Genomic DNA, 16902 nt, shown 5'->3' with positions numbered 1-16902 from the left:
CTCCACTCGACGGAGTTCGTGATAAGTCTCTGCGCCTGCCCGCGTTCTTTGAGAATGCAACATTACTCGGTATGCGGCATTCTTCCGTTCCGTTGCTAGCTTACATTCATCGTCAAACCAGCCGTTCCGACTCCTTTTGCGGCTGGGGCCAAGTATATTTGTAGCCGTATCCATGATCCCTTTTCACATCTACAATTAATTCGACTGCCGGTCGGTCTCACGTAAGATATAGACCGTTACAAGTACCTTATATATCCAATTAGGAGCTTTAAGGGGGTCATCCCGTGTGTCGGGTGGAAGAAATTGATTTTTTTTTGCATGAATTGTATCTATATATAGTGGAGAATATGTGCGCAAAGGGATTTTCCGATATTCCGAGTCGTTCAGAAATTACAGTGTTAAACAGATAAGGAGTTTGCAGCCGCGGCTAGAGGACTCGATGAGAAAGAGCATCGAATCTTTTTTTACGTATTAGTTTTTTACCTGAGCCTTATAAATTCGAACACAGGTATAAATACAAAAAGATGTAAAACCAATCAATTGTCTAAACTTGGCAGCAGAAAAACACCTTTTTTTGGAGATGGGTGCATAAATTGACACTTATTCCAAAAACTGGTTATGATATCAAGCGGAAAAATCACATATACTAGAGATATCAATAAATATATGGTGAAAAAATCACGTTTCTATCTTTATCCAATCCTCCAAAATAATTTTTCAAAGAAAGGCAAAAAACGGCCTTCACATGGGATGACCCCCTTAATTCGACGTGGCATAACGATTTAGGTGCCGTCAATAAGCTAATATTATCGGCAAAAGAGTGGATCCTTTACCAGGTATCTTAGAAGACACCTAAACATATATTGTATTTCTAAGTAAGTCCCAGTATAACAACAAATGTTTACTTTCTACGGAACCCAAAAGAAAACTTTCCTATACATCTAATGGCAACCTTCCCAACACAATTATTTGTTGGGTCGCCAATAGAAAGCAATAAAAACATATTCTGATCATAAATTAATTTAGTTAGAAGTGGTATTTACAAGCAGAAAATTCAGTTTTGATAGAGCCCACGCTTGTTAATTGACTCATATCTTGAATCATTTCCAAGGGTTACAACGAAAACAAATAAGTACGACCACAAAATCAAAATGAAAGTGATAATTTATTCTTTGAGCTTTTCAACAAAATGCTTCCACACAATCCGCCTGTTTGTATCTTTGGAAACGAATGGAACATTCCGTTATATAATCTGCCAGGTAAAAGGATATAGCAATGACGTAAATGCTCTACCTACTTGACCTTAATATTATCTCTGAAAAAAGGTCTTTTCATAGTATCAAGGGTATGACACAAAGAAGGACATCCACATATCAAAATATTCCCGTAGATGCTTCAATCCCCACAATGTAGGTTATTTACATACTTCAGTTAGAAGGCATCTAAACAACAATATGGAAATTGGATGGGCGTTACCCCAAGACCCTTGAAAAAACACGTTGAAGTTCTCAGGCGCCAGAATTGTGTTCAATTGTTTTGTAGATTTGAAATCTTATCCTCCAAATCTCTGAAATTCGCGGAGGCCATCATTGACAATTTTCCTTTGAATAAATGCGCATAAGGTTCTGAAGCAATTGCTTTCCCAGGAATGAGATAAGTCAACAAAATCAAATGGAACGATATTAACAAAAAGGTGAATTTTCTCAGATCAAGATTCAATTGAAGAGTATAATTATTCCTTGATGCAAAGGCAGAAAATGCTTAAGAATTTCGCAAAGAAGAGGCGAGTACACCGGATCTAAGTATAAAGAGACTATGGTAAACACAGGAAAGTAAAAGCAGACATAAATCGACAATTCCTATTAATTCCAGATTGGCAAGAATAAGTGAATGAATATTACAGATTATAAATGGAAATAATTATATTTTCCATTTGAAATGAAATGACAAAAAATAAAAAACGAGAAACAAAAAGCATTTGAGAAATTCTCTAGAAAGCGGCTGCAATAAGACAAAAAATAACCAGTTGAATAAAAATAATTTTGGCTGTCAAATTAATGTTTTCTGTCAGGACAAGAGAAGTCCAGAAGAGTCGTTTTCAACACTACACCATGCCACAAAATCCTGAAAACTAATTCAACTCCTCTTGGCACCTGTATTGCCCCAAGACAGTAAAAATTTCTCTTCTAAAAGTGTACATATCAAAGAATTCCTGTTAAAAGAAATGAAAATCCTTAAACTTTATTCCACCCCAACCACCTAACTGAAACTAAATCAAGGTCACCAAGGCACACAAAAGCACTATTCTTCCCAAAGCCTTTGAAATGCAATCGTGCTAATAATCTTCAAGATTAAAATACGCAAAATAACCTCATGGGGGATTACGCATTGTTAGTCGGAGGTTTCTTGTATTCCTGGAATATTCCAATTCCAAAGCTTTCATCGTGTAAAACGTACTAGAATTCCACATAGAAAGCAAGGGTAAAATCCTGTTCTCTCCGCCTGGGGGCGACGATTGCGCATAAAATTGGATAAACAATTCTTACCTATAATTTTCGCGCAGCAAACGTTCGGGCAACAGCTGGGAATAGCTTTTCCGAAAAACTTCTGCTGAAGTGCCCTAACAAAGATGATTGGTAGTATTTGTGTTTTTAGTACAAAAGTGACGGTCGGACTATATGGCGACATCCTATCAACTCCGTGCTGGTTCTTCATCAACTAACCGATTGTTTAATTGATATAAATCCTCTTAACGGTTGTTTATTTTCCGTACTTAATTATGTGGATTTGTGGCAAAAATGAGATTTTTAGTAATTTTTGGATATTCTGGTTGAATATTTCTTGTATCTAAAGAAACCTTTGAAACTAGGAAGAAAGTGGTAGTTGAAACAGTGTTTCGGGTTTAAATTGTGTGAAGTGAATTTAAAAAAAATTCATACAGCTATACTTCAAAAATAAATATAAATATCCAAATCGTATTTCTTTTGAATTTTCAAAGTGCGTTCACCCAAAATTGAAAGTGAAGCTCCCTAAAAAATAGAAACAAAAATACTTTGGTTCGCTTGTAAGAGGCAACGCTAATGAAAGAAAAACCATATACCCTCAGGTATTAAAAAGGAGTAGAGTGTAATCATTCGTAAATGTGAGTATCTTTTCCACCATATACACATGTAATCACTTTTATGTTAACTTAGAAACAAGACATGCATTACCTTCCTAAGTTAAGATATTTTCGGCTTTTTCGCCTTAGGTTAGTGAATCCATTGTATACAACGGTTCACTGAATTTCAATGCGAATACTTTGATATTCGTTTATCTATTGCAAACATCAAAAAGGTGTAATGTTACAGCTTTACTAAAGCGTGTGATTTTCATATTTTAATTAATCTTCATTTAGTCTAGGATCTGCACTGTGCATCCTTCAATCCAAATAACTTTCCACATCACAGAAGGAGCTAAGTTGTTCTTTTTGCGTAAATTGAAATTACATATTGGAAACTCACAAAAAGTTTCTACTTGAAGCAGATTGATTACGAATACTATTTTGAAATTTATTGTCCCGAACGAACAGATAATCCAACTTGATACAGTCATGAAAATGCAAGGATTTCTCATTTCAAGTCGTTGGACTGAGGAATGAATGTACAAAAAGAATTGGATACGAACGGAAACAGGGAATTGGAAACGTTAACTAAAGTCAACAAATGAATCTAATTTCACATGGTAATATATCCATGGAATTACTAGATACTTTCTTTGTTGGATTAAGAATATTGCCATGAGAATTCAGCGGATAAGTTCAGAAGAAGAAACACATAAAATCCAACCTAAGTTTAAGGTGGGCGAGGATAAAAGGATTTCAATTCTATTATGTGAAATAGTCCACAGTTTTGGTTTTTAGATATCTACCTAAAGAAAGAGTTCTATCTTCTGGGATGCTATCTAGCCTGCAAATTTGTTAATAATGATGCCATTCGCGCCAAAATTGTTAGTTTCGTTATTGATATAATATTTATTGTCGATACAAAACTGGTTACAGGAATAAACTCAAGGAGGGTTTCTTATCCGTCTTCTAAATATTGGACTCTAATATTAATAAGTTTGTCCAAACATACAATTAAAATCATTTGTATGTTTAATTCAAATACACAACCGATTATTTCCTTCTAAACTTTTGATCAATCATAAAATCAGTTTGAGAAGGAATTACTGGAGGCTGACTATTGTACAATTGCTTGGTATAATATAAGTGCATCTGGCTCCTTTCATTGTCCTCGAGTACGGAGAATTATCATTTTCTTGCCCATAGGTTGTTTCATGCTATTCAAGATAATAATGACTACCCTTGAATTACATTTATTTTATCACATTATCACAGGTTATTTGCATTTCATTAGTGGTTTCCCACAATCAGCTTTCACTTAACTATTATATATATGTATGTAGATGAAATACAAATTTCATTCTTTCATCTCACAGTTACTTCCAGTATTTATATTTTTCTCCTAATTAATTGGCTTTACCGGTAATAACGGAGGAGGTAAATGGAAACTTAGGCTCTCTGTCGAAAATTGTTCTTCCTTGAATTTATGGTCCAGAGGAATAGCATTTGTGGAGGCTAATATCACTCAATCATTAGCACGTGTGAGAGAACATTTGGTTGAAATAGTAAGTGGTTGTATGTAGATATCTGAGAAATGTTACTATCACAAGTCGAAATAGTGGAATAAAGTCGTAATTTGACTATCTATCCGCAAATTGAAAAGAAGTCTATGCAATTATTATTAAAGTTAATGAGAAACATAATTTACTATTCAAAAACCGTATTGTCTATATTTCTATAAACACAGCACTCGAGATGCTCCATAAAGCGGGTCACGAAAATAAGGAAAATGCAGATAGTAAGGCACTTGACCACTAAACCGGCGTTTCAAGTAATGGACCGACTTTTCACAAAACCAAGCTTTCTCTTTTTTTTGCAACTTTATTTTTTTATTGTATCTTCCGCTTTTTGCAGAAATAACAATATACAATTGAACCTTATTGATTAACAAAAAAACATAAATTCCTCCGTGGCGATTGGAGTTTCTGACTATTAAGAGGCTAGCTTTAACAGTATTCTAAGGGAAAGGATGGTTTAATTTTGACAATTTCAATTAGAAGTATTTAACAGATTTCTGGCAAAAATATTTGGGTAGTCTTTTAGTTTTTGTCCATATTTATTAGTTTGATTAAGTATTTCGTCATCTACGAGAGGAGTTTTTAGATCTTGATGTAAGCTGCTATTCTCATCAACCAAGGAACATTTGTTATTATTCGAAGGATCTTCGATTAGGTTTGCTGGAGCAGTTTGATGTTTGAAATTTTTATTGCAACCCACAATTTCGTAGATCCAGATAAGTTTAATTATAGACTTGGTAACTTGTTATCTAGTGATAATTCTAGTTCGGTTAATTAACCAGTAGACACTTTTTACTTTTAGTTACATATGCGTTCGTTTAGCTTCGATGTGTCTTCTCCAAGTGAGACGTCGATCGAGGTGAAAGCCAAGATATCTGGCATTGTCAGTTTTTGAAATGTTGATTCCATTTAACAAAATGGGCGGGCATGTCTTCCGATTCAGAGTAACTGTAACGTGACACCTTTTGCTCTCATTCGCGCGAATTCTCTCTAAAAAAAATTCCAGGGATTTGGAGGCATCCTCAGGGTTTTTATCAGAGCTGAGTACCGCCGTGTCGTCCGCGAACATAGATATAATCAGATATCAACTGGCAGATCAGGCACATATATTAGATATAATAATAGCCCTAGTGCGTTTCCCTGGAGGACACCTTCTTTGATAGGATGATCTTTGGATGTGAAGCTTTTAATCGGAACGATCGATATTTTATATAGGACTTCAAGATATCATACATATTTGCTGGGTAATTTCTCGGATTTTGTACAATAGCGCTTTGTGTCACACTCGGTCGAAAGCCTGGGCAATATCGAGAAAAACAACAGAACAATATTTTTTTGGCTGAAAGCTTGTCGTATTGCCGAAATGATACGGTGAACCTGTTTTTTTGTGCCATGCTTTTCTCGGTAGACGAGTTGATGGTCGGCTTGCTAGGATCGACAAAATCTTCGATGTCAGCAGTTTTTTTAAATACAGGCTTATAGGGCCGCGGATCTTTTCTCGGTTTTGCGACCGTAATTATAAAAGAAGTTCTGCACATGTTCGGAAAGTGGCCAGTACGTGTCATCGCGTTGAAAATCTCAATCAGATGCTTGATAGCATGTAAAAGGAGCTCCTTGACCATTTTTCCTGTGATTTTTTAATGGCCACATGTTTTTTAGGATCGAGTTCTCTGATAATATGAGCAGCATTTTTAACTCTGAAGCGGAGGTTCGTTTTGGCAGATGAAGGTGAGCATCGCGAAAGTTGAATTTTGTTTTTCACTGGGTTGGGTGTAAAAAAGCTTTCAAAATAAGTTACCAGTGCATCTTTTTCAACATCGCTTTAGGCCTAGGCGCAAGGGTGGCGAATGTCGGTTCGGTATTTTCAGACTTCTACAAGATAACCATGGGTCCTAGGAGCAATACCTAATAATTTGAAAATGTTTTTTTGTTAGTTAGATGCGTGAAAGGGAAGTGCATTGGTTGATTCTAGTAGAAAGAAGCCTGGCATTGGGTCCAAAAGTGACGTCAAGATTGTTAATGAGATACTCGATGAAGGAAATAGTAGGAAAAGGTAATTGAGGTGAAGTAATCAAAGTAGAGTAATAAAAGAAGCGGATGGAGTTACTGATAGAAGACCAAAAGGGCTTGAAGTTTCTACCAGTCAATGCGACCTCGACACTTATTATTAATACCGTAGACTCTATGTTTTGAAATGGGCGAAATCAATATTGTGCAAAAAAGGCTGCCATTTTTTCCTTTTCCTTGACCAAGTTCTTTATAGACATCAGTGGTAGAACAAGTTTGGCAGGAGTTTAGGGGCTTGGAGGTGGGATGACACAACAAGGAAGAAGTTCATTAAAATGGTATAAAAAGTGGGGAATATTGGTCATACGTTAAGGGTGTGAGAATAGGGAATCCTAGTTGATGGAGCGAAAACTGTATTTGGTAATTCAAATGCTGAACGATTTTCGAGTAACATGAAAGTTGAAGCGGGTAGTTTGAACCACTAACATTGGCCCAGTTATGGGATGATTAAAGTAATGACAAGTAATGAATGGAAGCGAGTCAAAACGGTGATTAGGGCTTCCGGTTATTTATGAGAGGGACTAAGCGGAAAAAACATATACAGAAGGTAACGCATTGACAAGCAGAAAAAGGGTAATAGAGACGTTTAGAGGGGGAAAAATTGGAAAGTATGGATTAGGAACGGAAAAATGATTAAATAGCACCAGTTGCCCTAACCACTACTGCATGGTCTCTACCATTGCAAAAAAAGAAATAGCTTTCAAATACAGCCGATTCAGCCAGGTTTCATAAAAGCAGATGATATGACATTGGAAGTCCAGAACAAAAAGATTAACGCCTGAATTTGTCGCTTAGATTTCTTATAAAAAGTTTTAGGCTAACAAAAAAGAAATGCATTCAAGCAGGCTGCCGAGGTAGGCGAATAGTATGAAAGTTTACTCATATTTCGTTCCCATAATAAGGTAGTTTTTTGTTATTAAACCTTTATGGTGCTCGGATTTGTGGAAATACGAACAATTTGTTTGAGAATTTTAGACTGAATTAACAATTAACGTTAGATGATTTTGCGGAGTTCCTTATGTGAATTCCATATGCGTACACATTTTGACACCTTTATAGGCTGGTGACTAATTCCAGGAGAGGGATTACTTTTTTTTCAACATGAATAAATAGATATTTCTTCACCTCTATGTGCCGGTTCTTGGTGAAGCTTTTATCGACGGAGATTCTCAGGCATTTCATTTGGTTGGAACAATCTTCTTTTCCCCAAGTAAAAGTTATTTCTGCAAACTTAGAGAGTAGAAGTTTTTTCTTATTATCTGAAGCCAGTTTTCTACTACCCGTATTTCGGTTGCAAAGAAACTAGCTTTTGGTCTGCATTTGGGTGGCCAGTAACAGTTACTGCAGTCGTTATTCCGCTAATAAAAGATCCGCCGTATAAAATACATGATAGGACCCAGCCCACCGCCTTGAGCATACCTGATGATGTGATCATTAAGGGTATCATCGCAACTCGCAGAGGATCTACGTTTTAGCAAATACAATGTTAAACAACGTTTTAACCAACACCTTTTGTTGATAAATATGGACACGGTAATTTAAAAGATGCTTAATTTAACCTGACGGGAACCTTAGCGGCTGGCTTAATCTTAAGGTAAAACTATGGAACCTAACTTAATAATTTTTCAATGTTGCTGTGTACAGATGGATGAATGCCTGAAGAAAATTTAACAAATAGCTCCAGTGGCTGCTGTCGGTAATTGTAAAAGAGTTGGCGATAAATATGAATAAGGATGGGAAAAGGATTAAGCAGAGAGGGTAGGGTCATGAATAGTGTGAAACGTTTGTTTGGGTAGAGAATAGTATTAGGTTTGAGAGTGGCAACCGATGTAGATGACTACTCTACTTTCCCTGTGAAACAGACGGTTCTCATTTTTTGTGGGATTTCAAATAAATACAATTTCACAACGCAGTACTCTATTGGCTGATAGCATTGACCCATAACAATCTTGCACCATTGATTGCTTACTCGATTTATTACCGCACAAATCCATATTGAGATCTACCACATATATGCTTATATATGAATATTCGTTCAAATATACGCACCCCCCCGGGTGCATTGCGGGCTAACTGATAGGCCGAACAAAACGTACAAGTAGAGCTTTACATGTTTAGTGTTTTTCATGCTATTATAATTATGTTTGCTACTGAACTGGACATTGAAAAATATAAAATATTTTTTTTGTAGACTTAGGTACATCTATGTAGACCAAAAGGCAAAACAGAAGGTCGCGGTTCAAACCTAACTAGTGGATTTGTATTGTGGTTGTAAGTCTGTGAATAAATACCTGAGGCAAATGAGGTTAATAAGCAATCGCAATGCCGCCCATATTGCCTCATATAGTGTATTACAGTCCCGTCGTGCACCGTTACGGTCTTGAGTGAAGCGCTATTATACGCTTTAAGGGTCTAATCCAGTTGGATTGTCGCGCCAACGATTATTATCATTATTGCCACGTGCTGATACATAGTATGAAAAAGGTTTAAAATCTGAAGCCGGTCCCCAGCTCCCCACTTGTTTAGAATTGAAATGATCACACAAAATGGAATACCCGTGTAAAACAAACCCTAAACGGCAATACTTTTCTCTTCGGGTAGGCAACCCGAATTATGGATATTCCAAAGGAAGGGCAAAATCCGTGTTTTTCAACCTCATTCCTAAATTCGGAAAAAGAAGATAAAGAAGAAAGAAAGTTCCACAAAATCAAAAAATTATTCGAAAAGTATTGAAGGCCTTCATCCCTGTTACTTCTTATTCAGAGAAAAAGTAAAATTCATGATCCCAAGTTTTTGGAGCAAAAATCATGAAAAATCAAAGTGATATAAAAGCTAGGGCAATCGGGAAGTTGGGAAAATTGGTGACAAAAAGAGAAATCTTTTGAACAACTTTTTAAGTAATACAGAGCTGGCAAAAAAGGAGCAACATTTTTGGAAAAAGTCGGGGTAAAAGGAGAACTGTAAAATGTTGGAATTGGTTCACTATAATTTTAAACTCAAGTGGCCAGAAAAAAAGTTTGAATTGCTGTGAATTCAAAATAAAAACAATTTTAACAAATAAAAATACGAAGAAAATAATTCAAATGGCCAAGAATTTGATTGAAAGTTTACTTTACTAACACATTGAATGCGGTGATAAGCGTAACCCTTCTTTGTGGCGGCTTCATTTTAAGTTGGTATGAAGGTATTAAAAAATATATATTACTTTAATATAATTTCTCAATGAAAAAAACTCATGAATAATTGCTTTCTAACTTTTTAAATCCTGACCACGTGAGGGCAAAAGCATAAATGTCTACAATAAAGCAAGCGCTCTTTATCCACAAACAAAAAATTCTTAGGAATACGCCATAGCATATACGGCACCCGCAGGCAATGTGTCAATCCCCTCAGGTACAAAAACAAAGAGTAAAAATATTCACCGTTTATTTTCAAAAAAGTTGACTGGAAATTTACCTGTGATGTATATCTATGGAGCCCATCAGGCCTACGCGCCATCGACACCAATTCCAGATCGCGAGAAGCCTTCATTCCTCCTTCACGGTTCTGTGCCATATGTTTCTAGAGCGACCCAATCGTTGAGCATTCTGGGATAGTTGAGTTGTCAACCTTTCTTAACATGTGACCTATTCACTGCCATTTCTGCCTTATAATTAACACATTTACCGGCATCTGACCTGTACCCGACATAGTTCTTCCGTCGAGATTTCTCAAGTCACACTACAGCTATGAGGTAGCCAGAACTGGTGTTATTTTCTATGTGCTGCTCCCAAATAAAACCGCATAGAGAATATTGGCCTAGAACAACCTCAGCTTCGTGGTTGTCGTATCCTTTGTTCCCAAAAAACCGAAAATATCTATTTTTCTTTATACATGACTGGCCTATAAATGCTTACAAGCTAGATTCAGAACCTTAAGCTTTTTATTTTCCAATAGTTTATTAGGAATGTTGGGAAGTTTCGTCTCGACAAACAGACTTGAAAGGGTAAGGTAATCTGTGAAGAAAGATCCACTATTAAAGTACTCAAAGACGAGATCTATTCAAAGAGAGAAGTCGCGGAATTGGAAAACACGCACGTATTTACGAGATTTAGAGAATTATGGCAAAATCAAAAAGGAAGACAGAAATCGACAACTAGTAGAGGAAGTCATCAAATTTTCAGAGAAGCGGTGGATTTGTCTATGACTACAAGACACATTGCAGTAAATGTCATAAAGGTTTCGGTGAGAATCAAGCCATGTCGTCTTCAAGAAGAAACCGGCCCTCACTGTACTCGGTAAGGAGCACAAAATGGCAAAGAGTAACATTCTGCTATAAAAAAATATTCTCCCACGACCCAGATGGCTTTCAATATCACTTTCATGATCTTAGGAAGGAAACGAAGTACATTGCGAGGAGGCACAACCGAATGGGCTCCGCTATGATATGGGCTGCAATTTCTTATCATCTTCCAATTGACTTGTTCACTATATCAAGGGAAAAACTGAGATTCCAATAAATAGAAGATACTGGGACGGGAAAAAGTTAACATTGACGAGAAGTTCGGAAGAAGCAAAAGAAGTGATCTTTCCAACATTCCTCAGCACACATAGCAGGCGTAGTACGGAAGCGGTTTCTTAGGAACTATTCGAGTTTGGACAGGCCTCCGGAATTGGCAGGTATGAATATCATAGAAAACTGTAAACGGATGTGGAAGCAATTCGGGAATGGAAATAAACCCCGCAAGCAGTCACGAGGCTCCCCATCCCCATCCGTTGCTTCAGCCGGCCTTTTGGTCGTTTTTCATCAACTTCGATGCTTACATGCACTTTGTGAAAAGTGAATTCTAACTAAACTATCGAAAATGCCATTTTTCCTGGATTGGTGAAACCCCATATCGAATTCGGATGCCCACATTTCGAATCAAATCATGCGTGTTACCATACTGTTCCAATCGAACATCTTCGTCTCCATTACTGCAAAGCGCCGTTTATTATCTTTTATGGTCGGCCAACACTCAAAACCATAGAAGGCAACAAGGCAGTAATTTTTTTTGGATTTAAGACGTTCGTTGATATTTCGATCACAAAGAACACCGATTCATTCAGATTGCGCTAATGCAATCTCATGAGTTCTTGATTGGCTAATCACGTTGACCCAAGATATTTAGATCGTTGTGTACTCGTCACTGCCACTGACAATGATAGTCACTATTTCGTTAGGACCATTCATCAAAAATTCAGTTTTATTCAGTTTCAATCTAAGCCCGCGTTGCTTGAAGCCATTATTCCATTTTGAACAAGTTCCTCGAGATCAACTTTACTATGAGACGTTAGTAAAACATCATATGTACAAAGCGGTATATAAGGTGCTGGACGTTCGATGTCCCGTGCTACAATGTCCATAACAAGAACAAAGAAAGTCGGTGAGAGAATCATTCCTTGATAAACACCGACAGAGGCACGAAACGGTTTTCATATACCCGCCATATTTCGAAATTTAATTTTTAGGTCATGGTAGAGCAATTTATCCCCGCCCACAAGTTCTTCTGATACTAAGTGTTGCCGCAGAAGATACCAATTGAGTTTGAGTGGCAAACGATCAAACGGCTTCTCTAGACCCAGAAATGCAATGTAAAGGCAGCGATGCTTCTCACGATGATTAAACATGAGTAACCACGGAGCGTGTATTACCTCAGTAGTTCCGCAGATCTTGAAAAATCTTGCTTAATTCACGGTTATTTGAAGGGCGTCGCAAATACGGTTGTCAAAAATACGTTCCCAATCGGCTCACACTGTAATTTGAATATTCGGGTTTTCTGCCAGTCAGATGGTGTTCTAACTTCCTCAATAACGTGATTTGAGAACTCGTTGAACCACAGTCTTATGCTCTTCACTTTCTGCTAGCTTTATCGTTGAGAAACTTGTCGTTAACTCGTTTCTTTTCATCGTACAGGCCGTTTTGTGGATCGTATATTCAACTTTATTCTACGATACTTCCACATCCGTAGTGGTTGGTAATCGCGAGAGATACTCTTTTTTCTCATGGAAACGCCACAATTTAAATCGCAGCGGGTCAGTGCGTTGCTCACGCTCTTTTATTGGTACATTGATTCGAAACATCAGTAATCAACGGACGGTTTTGAAGTGCGATATTCTCATAGCGAACGGCTTTACAGTTAGAGACGGTACTAAAATGTCAGCATCTTATAAGAACATATCGATTTGCATTTGACTGTTCCCACTATAAAATGTGGAAAAAAGATACAATCGTTTGATGATGATGTATTGACAAGTACAAGACTACGATTGTCCGCAAAATCGACTATACAGACCCTAATTGCGTGCTTTACACTCTTTCTCCCCCATGGCACCCATTGCCGTCTATCTTTTCACCCACATGAGCATGAATATCGCCCGCAATCACGATATAGTCATCAGCAGGCACCTTACAGATCTTTGCATCTAGAAGTTCCCAGATCCCCCAGACCCCACATCAGGTCGACTTGTCTGAATAGTACGATCAGCTAATATAATAGAGTGTTTCATCAGCCGGCCATCATATCACATGGCTTCTTCAATAGTATCACGGAAACCAATTTAAATGAAAACGTTGAAACCATATTGAGAGGGTGGACTATCAAAATACAGAAGCTTGTAACCATCTTTACTGCGTTTGAGTTCTAAGTCGCAATTTTACCATCACCGCATCGAGTTTCTTGCAGAACATAAATATCGATGTGCCTCTGTCGAAGGGTTCTTCTGAGTTCCTCAAGGTGATCAGTGAGGGTACGAATGTGTAGTATGAACGTACTTGTTGTCATTTGTCGACAGGACCGCAGCCCGTCCTAACGTGTCGACGTTAGGGCCTTTTACTTAGCACCATCATTTTTGCTTTTTGACGATATTTAATTCATTTTCTTGGTCAACCCGTTGCTCGACCTTTCACCAAAAGAGATCAAATAAAATTATGCATAATAGAGTAACTCCAACCGTACTTTCTTTATCTCTTCCCTTTATCTTACCGTTTTATTTTTGTTTTAGTGAGGATAGTAGTTGCCTCAAATTCTCCTCCTTTATCTTTATCTTCCTTTATCTCTCCTTTATCTTTGGCCGATTAGTTATCTTATCTATAGAATCCATATATTATATGGAACTACAAGCTCAGTTAGTGTGTGTTAGAGCGGAACGCCATTTTCTCGAAACTACATTTTTAAGGTTTTGTGTAAAACAAAATCTCATTAAAATCCGTATACTGTCTATCTGCCTGTCTGTCCGTTACACGCATTTTTCTCAGAGGCGGTTGTAACGATTCATACCAAATTTGGTGGAAAAATGGGAACTGTAAACACTCGCGCATACAGTGAGTTACATAATTCGAGATCGAATTTATGTGGGGGTCCTCATACATGCAAAAGGGGTGTGTAATTTTCTTTTCATCAAATATAATCATGTGGGATATCAAATTAATGGTCTCGATTAGTACTTTCCGAAGCCGTAGTTTTGACATTTGTTGGAAAGGCGGGGAGGACGGGGTTCGAAAGTGATCATTGCTTTAGCGAACCCATTTTCAGAAACTACCCAACCGAAAAATCTGAAAAAAATCAACAGGCTGCCACTATATAGCGCTTAGGCTCCGAAATACCCTCTATACCGATATATATTCAAATAAAGTTAATAATATATCTATAATCTAATATAATTTTTTTGTAATTTGCTGCAAAAGCCCCCTTAGGTTCATTCTTGCACCACAAAATTTTCCGACAAGGTAGGGTACACAAAATCTTTCATACCTGAAGCGTCCAGCTTCCGGTTTCCCGACTTGTTTAGATTAATTGATATGATTGTGAACTATCTACATATATAGTTATAGTCCGTACCAGAATTATGAATTTTTATTTATATTTAACTTTTTTGCTAATAACATAGCTTTCAAAAAAAGTCAAAAAATTTTAAACGCACCATTTTATCTTTTCCTTGTTTGCGCTATTTGAGTAAATATCGTAACGGAGAGTATTTCGGGGCATAGGTACCATGTGTGTGGGCCATTGTAATTTCATTCAAGTTTTTGGGGGTCCTTGAAGTAAATGGCCCCTTTCCAACCCCGCACTCCTCCCCTTTACCACCGATTTTCAAGATATTCAATTGTCCGAAACTGCTTAAAACCTCTCTAGAATCGAAGGACCTATTTGGAGGAAAAAATACTTGATCGAGCTTTTTGTCAAATAATAGAAAAAATTCGAGACGAATATGTCTAATGTTTGGTCTAATCCATGCCACTGGGATGTGAAGACTGTATATGATGCTAAAAGTGTCCATACGGAGTATTAACTAGTCATTTTTTCGAGTTATCGATGTTATTACGAATTTTTACTTCTGTCCGGATTTTAATGTTGCTACGAAAGTATACTTTCTTTCGTAAATCGCCCTTAGTAAAGGTTTTATTTGATCCTTTTTCGCTAATTTTCTCTGCATTGTGTCAAACAGGCTTTATGTACATTACAGTCCGACGGTGTCCAGATTTCAGTTTTGCTCACTATATTATGCCCACTTACCTAAGGTGAAGGAGAATATTAAACAATAGTTACTATTGACTGTAATGACATAAAAAGTAAATTATTCTATTCCTAAAGAAAAAAGAACTTAGAAAGAATAGAAGAAAGGAACAAAGCAAATTTTCTAAGTGCAAACTTTCCTTTTTTCTCTTGGTGTAATTGCCACTTTCGTATCCCTTCTAATGTCCTTGTTAAAGCTACTGAAAGCCTCTATTTCATTCCTATAAAGAACAAAAGTCTGAAGAATTTGTTAATATACGGAGCTAGACTTTCCCACATATAATCCGGCTTTTAAGCATTTATCAACATTCATAGGCGATCTCTCCTTCCATGACATGTGTGAGTATACGACCTTGAGAAGTTTGCTGCCAAGATGATGAAAATTGTTCTTTTTAGCGATAGGAGCGCTTCTTGATTTGATCAAAATTCTTCAGTGCTGCGAAAATTTCCAAGAAATTTCCCTTCAGCACGAAAGTTGCGAGAAATCAAATATTGAAGTTATCTACATACACTTCCATTTACACTGATGCGAGAAGTGAAGTCATTGTGATTCGAAGGACATTTTGCAAATAACATATTGCAGCGCCTGTCTGGTGAACACATGAGTTATTTCGCTCACCCTCTCCTACCACCTGACTTTCGACATAGAATCGATCAACCGTGTTTTTATAAAAGGACTAATATGAGTGAAATTTAAATTAAATCGTAAGAAAAGATACAAATATATCTGTTATCTTTTGCCTCTTATTCCCAGATGGACGTTAGACTTTGGGCTGCAGTAATGAATATGTGATCCCGTGCGGGTAATTATAGTTCTAAAATACAACTTTCCTCTCCAATTTTTATTGGATTTAACATTTTTTGTGTAAACACAAAAATTTATTCAAATCGATTCAATATCTGTCTGTCACAAAATTTGATTGGAAGGTGAGGTCTGTGAATCCTGTGAATCCCTTTACTTATGGCAAGTAGCGCCATTTCGTGTTGAATTTAAGGAGGGCTCCCCATATATGTGAAGGGGAGTGTAAAATTTTTCACCAAATATTGTCATGCGGGGTATCAAATGAAAGGGCTGAATTAGTACTATTCGAAACTGGTCCCATATTTATATATATCTGAAAAAAAAATCACAGTCATGTATCTCTATGAAATCTAGGTCCCGATATATTTTAGAAATTTACGCGGCGACCCCGTTAAGTCCGTCTCACAAGTATAAAATTAATGTAAAGGATAACACAAGGCACAATTTGGTCCGGTTTGAAGAAAATCTTACTATTATTAACAAAGTTATAGATTGGAAATTTAGTCATTTTTTGTGAACTTCATACATTCTACAACCTTTATAACGTCATCACCAGATATCAATTCGTCAATACCGCAACAGAATGAACTCATATGATTGAGGGTCGCAAGAAAATATTTTGTTTTAGTTTTTTAGTCATTTGTCAGAAACAGTTAAAACTATTGACGAAAAATTTGGTAGAAAAATTGGAACTCTAAACTCTCACACATGAGACGTATTATATTGATGCATGTTGAACTTACCGCGAAGTCACTATACATGCAAAAGATGTCGGGTATCAAATGAAACGTTTCGATTAGTACTTTCCGAATTATTAGT

General features: G+C 36.9%; 1 protein-coding gene across 1 annotated transcript in view; it reads left to right on the top strand.

Moving 5' to 3' along the window:
- Positions 1-2674: 2674 nt before the first annotated feature.
- LOC119653130 overlaps positions 2675-16902 on the top strand; it is a 50220-nt gene continuing 35992 nt past the window's right edge. The window contains exon 1 of the mRNA XM_038057658.1: positions 2675-3142. The gene's annotated coding sequence lies outside the window, so the exon portion shown is untranslated. The remainder of the gene's footprint in view (positions 3143-16902) is intronic.

The sequence above is a fragment of the Hermetia illucens genome, chromosome 3, assembly GCF_905115235.1.
Source record: "Hermetia illucens chromosome 3, iHerIll2.2.curated.20191125, whole genome shotgun sequence".
Taxonomy (NCBI): Eukaryota; Metazoa; Arthropoda; class Insecta; order Diptera; family Stratiomyidae; genus Hermetia; species Hermetia illucens.
The sequence above is the reverse complement of the archived record's forward strand: the minus strand, read 5'-3'. Positions and strand labels throughout refer to the sequence as shown.